Here is a 10,721-nt window from a genome sequence, read left to right on the forward strand (position 1 = left end):
CAAGTTGAGGGGGAGGAGAGGGGGGGGGAGCTCATCAGAATGTGGTAGCCAATGAATGGAACGTATCGGGAGGGAGGGGGGCGGGGCTCAAAGACGGCACGGAGTGCCACGTACAACGCATCGGGAGGGGGAGGTGAGCGGGGCCAAAAGAATGGACGACGGCGTGGACGCGGTTGCTGTTGCACAACGCCAACGCATTGGACAGAGAGGGGGAGGGGAGGCCTGATACACATGATAGAAAAAGAACGAAAATGCCCATGTTTATACCAATGCTGGCTGAACAATGAAGAGAGTACTGTTAAACACTGGGGATGTTAACACTCGGTAAAGTAAAGTAAAATAGTGCCTGTCAGATAAGATGGTCCAAAAAAGTGTAATTAAGTCTTTTTTGCGTGGTTGATCACATCTTTCCAATGATTACTAAGTTTGTACCCATCATCACGGTTGAAATTATGTCTGTGTTTGTATATTTGTATGGCTTCGTGTACAAACCTTTGATGGTAGCCGGGAGGTTTGCAGAGAACCTTGGTCTCGGAAAAGACAATTTCATGAGAGACATTTCCTCCAGAGTCGCCGCCTGTGACAAATAAAAATTGCCAGAAGTGGGGGCGGGGCCCGGTGAGCACGCCCTCGTGACGCAACAGCCCGTAAGCCCCTCCCCCCCAGTACCTTCCCCACCCCGACGCCCCCCTCCCCCCACGAACACCACCAAAGACAAAGCTCCCCCGTAATAGCCTTAACAGACCACCACTAACACCACCACTAACAACAATCCCACCATTAACCACCACCACTAACACCCCCACCACCAATAACAACCCCACCACCACTAACACCTCCACCACCACTAACACCACTACTACCACACCACCACTAATACACAGCTCGGATCCACTCCTCTCGGCTGATCTCCACACGCGATGATGATGCTGCTGCTGCTGCTTCTGCTGCTGCTCTCTCCGCGCCTTTCGACCGCCGCCTTTCGTCCAAACCTATGGGTGAGTACATGTGTTTGTATACATGTTTTTTCGTGCCTGTGTGTTGCTGTTAAAGGTTATATTGGTTATGTTTGTATTTTGTAATTCACAGGTTCACAGATTTTTGGTTCCCCTGCGTACCTTGCCCCAGAGGCATACCTGGGCCACATGTCATCTTTCCCGGTTGACATGTGGGGGCTGGGGTGTACAGTGGCCGAGTTGGCTACCGGGCGCATCCTCTTTCCGGCCATCAACAAACACGACCAGCTCCCGTGTTATATGGAGGTATTGCCCACACAGCAGTAACACTGACAATTCCGTTATTGAGTGATCAATTTCATGACCAATTTGCTCTTGAAATCGCGCAACTCAGTCATTGCTTCTAACCATGTTTTTCACTTCTCATCGAGTATTTCCGCATCAAGGGTATTAAAATAATATTCAGAATTGGTATGACCAATTGAACATGCGACAGGAAATACTTCCTTACAATTCCCTGAGCAGACCACTTGAGTCGTCTCTTCTGTGAGAAAGAGGCGTACGACTGCTCGCGACTGGTTGCATGGTTGTCCACACACAAGCTACTGAGTTGGATACAACCGCATGACAGAACCAATTACTCAGGCGTAGACCTGTCAAGGTAACTGTGAGCGGAACGCATAGATTTTTAGAGCTGGTGTTATGACTCGTGATAGATTATTGCATGAGGCCACGGATTGGCCAAATGTAACCCTACACCACCTGCAAATAATTTGAATTGTCAGATGAAAATTCTCACAACCATATAAGCAATTTCAAATGACGCCACGGGACCCATTACCTCCGCTGTGAATGAGGCAGATGGTGCATAGTATTTTGTGGTTTAATACCGCAGTAAACACCAGGGCAGTCACTGGGATTGATCCGTGAACTTCTGCAACGTGCGGCGTTCACGGTTTTGCTGGGCCATGCCAATAACACTGCCCCGTGCCTGCATGCGAGAACCATCGGGAGCGGTAGCCGAGTGGTTAGCACCCTGACCGTGTGGTGTTGAATGTTGGACCAGTCCTTGGCCTCTCAAATATCGACTCAGCATTAAATCAATACCTGGAGTGATTTGTAAAATAGTTGCTGTGGTGTGGCCTTGGGTGCTGTGCCATCATCAGTAGGTGCTCACAAACAGAACTTTCCACACAAGTGTGTCAATACTGTATGGGTGATCATTGTCTCTGTGTGAATTGTGTGTAGATCCTCGGGATGCCGCCTCAGAATTTGATTGATGACGCGCCTGAGAGAAACAAGTACTTTGGTGAGTGAAGGGGCGTGCGGGGGAATCGCGTTAAGTTTGAGGGGGAGCTGGGTCCGTTAAGAGTCTAGTGGGGCATTACTTTGTATATTCAACTACTTCCACATGTGTTTTGGCAGTCAATATGATTCGTAATGCATTTTGCATTTTTGGGGATGTCTGTGTGAGGCTGTGTGTCTGTGTGAGATTCTATGGGTCTATTTGCAAGTATATTGTCCCTGTGCGAGTCTTTGGGTTTCTGTGTCAGTCAATGTCTGTGTGTGATTCTATGGGTCTTAGTGCAAGTATATTGTCTGTGTGTTTCGATGGGTATTTGTGTGAGTCAATGGGTGTCTGTGTCTCTGTGCGAGTCTGTGTCTCTGTGTTTGCCAATGTGTCTTCCTGTGATTCTATGGGTCTTTGGGCAAATATAGTCTTTGTGTGAGCTATGGGTCTCTGTGTGAGTCTATGGGTCTATGTGTGTGTCTATGGATATATGTTTGAGTCTATGGGTCTCTGTGTGGGTGTATGGGTCTATGTGTGGGTGTATGGGTCTATGTGTGAGGTTATGGGTCTCTGTGTGAGTCTATGGGTATCTGTGTGAGTCTATGGGTGTCTGTGTGAGGCTGTGTGTCTGTGTGATATTTTGTGGGTCTAATTGCAAGTATATTGTCCCAGTGAGTGAGTATTTGGGTTTCTGTGTGAGTCAATGGGTGTCTGTGTGAGGCTGTGTGTCTGTGTGTGAGTCTATGGGTCTTAGTGCAAGTATATTGTCTTTGTGTGAGTTTATGGGTCTCTGTGAGTCTATGGGTCTCTATGTGATTATATGGGTCTTTGTGCAAGTATATTGTCCCTGTGTGAATCTATGAGTCGATGTATGTCTGTGTCTCTGTGTGATTCAATGGGTCTTTGTGAAAGTATATTGTTTCTGTGTGAGTCTATGGGTCTCTGTGTGAGTCAATGGGTGTCTGTGTGAGGCTGTGTGTCTGTGTGAGATTCTATGGGTCTATTTGCAAGTATATTGTCCCTGTGTGAGTCTTTGGGTATTTGTGTGAGTCAATGGGTGTCTGTGTCTCTGTGCGAGTCTGTGTCTCTGTGTTTGCCAATGTGTCTTCCTGTGATTCTATGGGTCTTTGGGCTAGTATAGTCTTTGTGTGAGTTTATGGGTCTCTGTGTGAGTCTATGGGTCTCTGTGTGTGTCTATGGGTATATGTTTGAGTCTATAGGTCTCTGTGTGGGTGTATGGGTCTATGTGTGGGTGTATGGGTCTGTGTGAGGTTATGGGTCTCTGTGTGAGTCTATGGGTATCTGTGTGAGTCTATGGGTCTCTGTGGGATTTTTTTCTCTGTGTGTGTCATTGGGTCTCGGTGTCTATGGGTCTGTGTGCAAGTATATTGTCCCTATGTGGGTGTATGGGTCTCTGTGTGAGTCTATGGGTCGCTGTGTTAGTCTATGGGTCTTTGTGCAAGTATATTGTTTCTGTGCGAGTCTTTGGGTTTCTGTGCGAGTCAATGGGTGTCTGTGTGAGGCTGTGTGTCTGTGTGAGATTCTATGGGTCATTGTGCAAGTATATTGTTCCTGCGTGAGTCTTTGGGTTTCTGTGTGAGTCAATGGGTGTCTGTGTGAGGCTGTGTGTCTGTGTATGATTCTATGGGTCTTAGTGCAGCCGTCCTCCCCTAATTAGCGCGAATAATCGAGAGTCTACTGTACTTGGCTCCCATTGCCACTGCTTTGCAGCACTGAGTAATGAGCGAAAGCCCACGAGCACAAGGGGACAACATTCACAGGGCCGCACAGACAAGTCACGTGCCCCAACTTTCTATACTGCCACCTTTCAGCCCCATGAGTTTACAGGCACGTGCCACCACCTCGGTCAGATCAGTAAATGCAATCACGTAAAATTGTCCATTGCAATGATTGATGTTGATTGACGTGGCTCTGTTGCTGTCCCCTTTGTGGGCCGAGTCGTCTGCGCGGGAGCAGGAAATTGTTATCATTGAGCACGCGCATCGATCTATCGTGAGTTCTACAATTTTAGTTTAATTCATTAACCAACTCAATTTTCTTAACTTAAACATAACTTATACCACTATACTTTAGTGGTTTTTGGCATAGAGATCCACGGAAGATGAATATTTGGGATTATCCACGATTTTGAATTATCCGTGGCCATCCTCCCGGTCATTAGTGTGGAAAATGGAGAGTCTACTGTAATCAACAATCCTTTTTTGGCCCAATATTGAATAATCCTTTGATAAACACATGCTTGGTTTTGTTTTTCCAAGGTAAGTCCCAAATAGCAATAGGATTCATACCAACCCCTCTTGTACATTTGATCACCTTTTCAAGTTGCTGCGATCCCCAGTCGGTCGCACAGAGGTGATGCGTAAAGTAAAGGCCGACCGAAATTCGGTTTCGGTGCCGAAAGTTGGCAAATGGCCGCTTTCGACATACGTTCGGTTTCGGCCGAAAGTACATTTTTTACTTTCGGTTTACTTTCGGTTTCGGCCGAAACTGATATTGACTTTCGGTCAACCGAAGATCTATTTTTAGAATATAACGCTAGTGCTACGTTTATCTCTCTGCCTATCGGCCGGTCAGTCGGCGCTAGGCAATCCTGCGATAGGCTGCAAAAACACATCAGCAGCAGCTTGGGAGCGAGGTTACAGCCGCAACGATGGTCTGTTAATGTCAACAGACGGCAGCCTGCTTTTGCATCCGTGGGTGGAGTCTCTTTGGCGGGACGACAACAAAGTGCCGTTGTTGTCTGTTCCCAGCCGCCTGCCCGCCTTGGCTTATGTGTTGCGTTCTCTTCAGTCTATACGCGTGTTGATACCGAGATTCGAAGTCTGACAATATTCTTCTTGGTTCTTTCGGTAAAGTCACTTAGAAGGGAAGTAATAAAATAATAAAAATAAAACATAATAAAAAAATGAAGAATTCTTCACCTGAGGACAGCTGCTTGCGTTGTGGCCGAAACGTCGTGAGAATTATTTTATTATGTTTTATTTTTATTATTTTATTATTTCCCTTCTATGTGACTTTACCGAAAGAACCAAGAAGATGAATCCCTGCAGTCACGAAAGCTTTAAATCGAAATCTGACAATATTGTTATTCAGTTAGTTAATAGTTACGTAGCGAATTAGTGATAACAAAATTACGAATCTGAGTGAAGTAGAAAATTAAACTTAATAAACGGAGCAGTTAATCACTAAAGTCGATTCTGATGCAAGAAACAGCAACCTGCTGGGCGAGAATGCGGAAAAACTGGTATTTCTTAACTACAACATTCGTTTGTTTAGATATAATCACTAAGTAACACCTAAAGATTTGATATTTAACGACTCTTACTGCAGGCTCTGAATGATTAGTTCTAGATACATATTTTATTAAAGTAGCATTGCATCATGACCTATATATAAAAAATGAAAATTTGTGAATGTGTCTGTTCAAAATGTTTAGCGTACTTCCTGACATGCAACAAACTTTAAATTTGCCATGTGGGTACTTTCCATACTGTACACCATGCATACACTTTGGTATTATTTTTTGGGGGGGGGGGGGTGCAATAATGCATATATTTTGCACGGCAAGCGAGCTGTGACGTCACATCTGTCATGTCACCCGCGCATGTGTAGCGCTTAGCGCTACGAACATGGCGTGGTGCTGGCCACCCACCCCCTCGTGTGCCATGCCGGCCTTCATAGGTACTCGCTAACAGCACTTGCCCCCTACAGTCTCACAGGCTACATGGTGGATTTTTGTCCTTATCCTGTGTGTATGTAGGGGGGGGCAGCGACTGCGTAGCGATTCGCGCGCTGCGCTACAAACCCGACGACCAAAGTTCAATTCCCACTCATGGCCACCGCCGGTGACGATTATTTGAACTGGTCCTGGGCCTCCCCTAGGTCGACTCAGCCTCAAACGAGTAAGTGGTGTGTCAACATCGCCACTGGGGAGACAAAGGCAGCCGGCCGTGGTGAATCCAAGTCCCGGGCGAAGCCGGGTAGTAAAGCTAGTATTTCATAAATCTTGTGTTCGGTAACTTTGGTTATAAACCTTTCTGTTTTGGTCTCGGCCGAAAGTGAAGTTCAACTTTCGGTTTCGGCTTCGGTTTCGGCCAAAAGCCAATATTTAACTTTCGGTCTGGTTTCGGTTTGGGCCGAAACCAGAAATTCAGTTTCGGTCATCCTCTAGCGTCAATGCTTCAGCCTACAACACGCCATGGCAACGTAACTGGTACTGGGCAACTATCTGAACGCTGGAATAAAAAAAACCCGTCTTTCTTGCAACCAAAAACGGCAGGATGGATATGCATGGTGTGCATGCATAATGTGAATGTATGTCTGTTGATTATCCTATGAATAACCCAACCGATATTGGATATCCATTGTAATTTATATGCATTTATAACCCCCCCCCCCCCGGCCTTCGGCCTAATTGCCCCACAAGTGAGACATCACATTTATCTCTTGAGAAAGCCTCCTGCTTCGCTCTTAACAACCCTGGCTATCGCCTGTTGATGTGAGTTGGAATTACTGACAAAACGTCGTACTCGAATTGTAAATTTTATTTTATACCTACGTGACTTTACCAAAAGAACCAAAGAGTATTGAATTGTAAATGTTGGGGGTTTACTCTCGAACACACCAGTGTGCTGAACTAGTAACGAATTAGCACGTTTTGATTACGTGACAAACCTCACTACAGTAATTGGCTGTTGGCAGTGGCGGGTTGAACGACACATTCATATTTACGTCGTCTAACCCCAAAACCTCGATTATGGATAATGGTCGTGAAAGCTTGAGGTCTTCTTGGGGTAAACAAACTTATGAATATTTATGTTGAACTTCTTTCGCACCGTACATAGCCAACTGTGCTAATCGGAGGTGTGGAAATAGAAAAAGCCTTGGTTGGGAACGCAGCTAAAAGGCCTGGTGACAGAAGTGACCTGTCTGCTATTTTACATCTCTAGGTTTCAATCAACTCATTGCCCACCATAAATTTAAACGTGAACTCGACTACGGGAACAGACCTGAATCTGACCGTCAGAACGGAGGCTTTGGATTCGGGCCGTGGCCCAGGTGCAGTGGTTTGTGCTGTACAGAGCCCTCGACAAGATCGGTGCCAGACGCCAGCGCCGCGGCCGCCCTGCGCGAGCGACCGCTCGGGGTAGAGCGGCCGAGGCTTCCCACCAAATCGCTCCTCCAGCATTTCCTTCAGCCTGCACGCCCCGCACACACAGGCCGCAACGCGATGTCCACACACAATAAAAAAAATGCCACACTCCAAGTGCTATGAGGCTCCATCCACACGGTGGCGCTGCTACACAAAGCAATGAAGCACGGCTGTTACGAAGACTTAGGGAGTTTAGTCATTTGTGGAATTGTTTTTTTAACTTGTCATGGGACCTTGTTGTCAGCATCGAAGTATAAAGAATAACAATAAGTTTTACCCTTTCTGGCAATAAAACATGTCTTAAGATGTTCAAACACCAAATAGATCACGTTACATTTTTCATGAATGGAAAACTTGTTTCTCTAGTCCAGCGGTCGGGAACCTATGGCTCGCGAGCCATATATGGCTCTTCCGGTGACGGCATATGGCTCCCAGACAATTTTGAGTTGGAAAAAATAATAATAATAAAAAATCAGTTTGGAACTGATTTTAAATACTTGTGATATTGTTTAATAATACTGTGTCATTTTAAAGTAAACAGAAATTAGTTTTGAAGATAAATTTCACGGGTCACGCCTGCATGAAGCTCAACCTCACCACGTATGAACCAGACTACAAGGCCATCAGCAAAACCATGCAGCACCAGAAGTCGCATTAAAAGTAAGACATATTTAATTTATTATACGTTAAAAATACTATATGGCTCTCAATGAAATATATTTAGAAATATTTGGCTTTTATGGCTCTCCCAGTCAAAAGGTTCCCGACCCCTGCTCTAGTCCATACCACGAGCCACTGGTCCAACATTCCTCGTAACATTCAGCAATTCCCTTTCTGCCACGCAACATGCTGCAGGTCAACGTTTTGGAGGGCGTTGGCTCTGCATAGGCTATTGAGGCCCAGAGTCCTGGGCTGGGCAACAGTCGAGACCGCCGCGGGTCATTGACACGGAGCGGCCCCAACGAGTCACAACGCCGCTAGAGTGAAAGCTCGCGATCGAGAGTCGCCGCGCCATCTGAACGAGCCATGTTCCACATGGTCAGGGCTGTCAACGTTCTTGCCCAACTCACGGCGGCTCGCTTTGACGCTGCTGAGCACGCTTCCACGCATGCTCGGAATGGAGGCGGGCCGTTAACGCTCCGTGTAGAGCAAACTCTAGCGCTTCCATGTAACTCGGCTGTCTGCGCCGCGATCTACAATGTTAGCTGGAGTGCAGACTTACTGAGGATCTGATAAAGCAATCTTGAGCAATGCCACTATGTATTGGGCCTGCCTGCATTGCACCTGTGCACGTTGCGCCCACGCGAGTGGTGCCTGTATGCTTGTGGGTAGGGGATGGGTGAGGTTTGTGGGTAGGGAGTAGGGAAGGGTGAGGATTGTGATAAGGGAGTGGTGAGGGACGAGGCTTGTGGGTAGGGAAGGGTGAGGCTTGTAGGTAGGGGGTGGACACTGGGAACTGTGGGTACTCTGTGCCCGCCCTATATAACTTTATCTGCAGCGTGTTCCGCAGGCCGCGAAGGGAATTTCTGAACCTTGTGAATGTTGGACGGTGGCTGGCAGTATAGTGTCATGGTGGCGTGGTATACAGGAGGGCGTGGGTTCCATCCCGACCCTGACGCCTGCTGTAAATTTGGAGTTTGCATGTTCCCTCCGCAGTCGCGTGGATTTTCTCTGGGTCCTCTGGTTTTCCCCTCTACATTTAGATTCAAGATGCCTTAATAGTATTTGGCTAATTAAAATTTGCACATAAGCCCCTTCGTTGAACTATTATTTGTAGTGAAATGAGAGCGTAAATGGGGTTTGCTGCTGGGCTCTGGCCCAATCACACGGCCCGGGTTATTGGGGGGCGGAGCCCGGTATGGGGGGCGTGTGGGAGGGGCCGCGTTCACCTCGGCTCCAATTGGAAGCGAGGTGAATGGGGGTGGAGCCAGCAGGGCAGTATGGGAAGGCCGTATCTGACGATCGGAAGGGGAGGAGTCAGGGTCACGTGGGGGAGAGGATAGAAGTGGGAGCTCGGAAGAGATCGGGGGAGTTGCGGAGTAAAGAGGCTGAGCCACGTTGGGTGGTGAGAGGAGATCCGCGCCATCGGCCACGTGGCCGAAGGACCTTCAGCACGCCGTCGGCCAGCGGAGTGCGGGAGTGGAGGAGCTAACGGAGGAGCGTGCGTGGGCGCGCGCGAGGAGACGCTGGTCCCCTGTCAGGACTAGCGGGGTGTGAGGAAGAGTGGAGGAGCCGATGAGGTCGCGCGTGCGGGGCACGCGCTAGACGACGCTGGTCCGCGGACAGGACCAGCGGGTGGCGGAGAAAGAAACTAAAAAAAAGGCCAAAGGAGACCAACAGTGACCAACGAAGTCTTTTATTACAGTAGCCAGGTCACTTCTGAAAAATAGCTATATAGTTCAGTAGCACTTAAAATAAAAAAAGTTTAGTTTATAGCGTTAGTATAAAAAAAAGAGAAATGCAATCAACATTGTCACCACGCATTATCGCGCACACGGAGATGAGCCGAGCGGGCCGCAGAGCCAAGGGGGAGAGCGGTCATGCTCACGTGGGTAGGAAATTTCCAAGCGCTTCGTCGGGCTGCAGGTAGAAGGAGGCCGGGGACCTGACGAAGGAGACGAGGTGTGAGTAGGCGTCATCGCAAAACACCAATACCGCCCCTAGCCACGGGGGCTAGACACAACACAGATACCCCCCCCTAGCCACGAGGCTGGACACAACACAGATACCCCCCTTGCCCAGGAGCTGACACCAACACAGATACCCCCTTGCCACGGGGGCTGGGACACAACACAGATACCCCCTTGCCACGAGACTGGACACAACACAGATACCCCCTTGCCACGAGACTGGACACAACACAAATACCCCCCTTGCCACGGGCTGGACACAACACAGATACCCCCCTTGCCACGGGGCTGGACACAACACCAATACCCCCCTTGCCACAGGGCTGGACACAACACAGATACCCCCCTTGCCACGGGCTGGACACAACACAGATACCCCCCTTGCCACGGGGCTGGACAACAACCAGATACCCCCTTGCCACGGGGCTGGACACAACACAGATACCCCCCGTGCCACGGGGCTGGACACAACACAGATACCCCCCTTGCCACGAGACTGGACACAACACAGATACCCCCTTGCCACGAGACTGGACACAACACAGATACCCCCTTGCCACGGGACTGGACACAAACACCAATACCCCCCCTTGCCACAGGGCTGGACACAACACAGATACCCCCCCTATGCCATGTGGCTGGACACAACACAGATACCCCCCTTGCCACGG

The 10,721-nt window shown here is 48.5% G+C and overlaps 1 long non-coding RNA gene across 1 annotated transcript; it reads right to left on the bottom strand.

Annotated features, from left to right (window-relative positions):
- Positions 1–492: 492 nt before the first annotated feature.
- Positions 493–10,027, bottom strand: LOC133338993 (uncharacterized). The gene is made up of 3 exons (XR_009754645.1): positions 9,969–10,027; positions 7,278–7,466; positions 493–577 (listed from the first exon to the last, which is right to left on the bottom strand). It is a non-coding gene; the product is annotated as an uncharacterized LOC133338993 (long non-coding RNA).
- Positions 10,028–10,721: the final 694 nt, after the last annotated feature.

The sequence above is a fragment of the Lethenteron reissneri genome, unplaced genomic scaffold (assembly GCF_015708825.2).
Source record: "Lethenteron reissneri isolate LAM-NWPU_2019-01 unplaced genomic scaffold, ASM1570882v1 scaffold_1639, whole genome shotgun sequence".
Taxonomy (NCBI): domain Eukaryota; kingdom Metazoa; phylum Chordata; class Hyperoartia; order Petromyzontiformes; family Petromyzontidae; genus Lethenteron; species Lethenteron reissneri.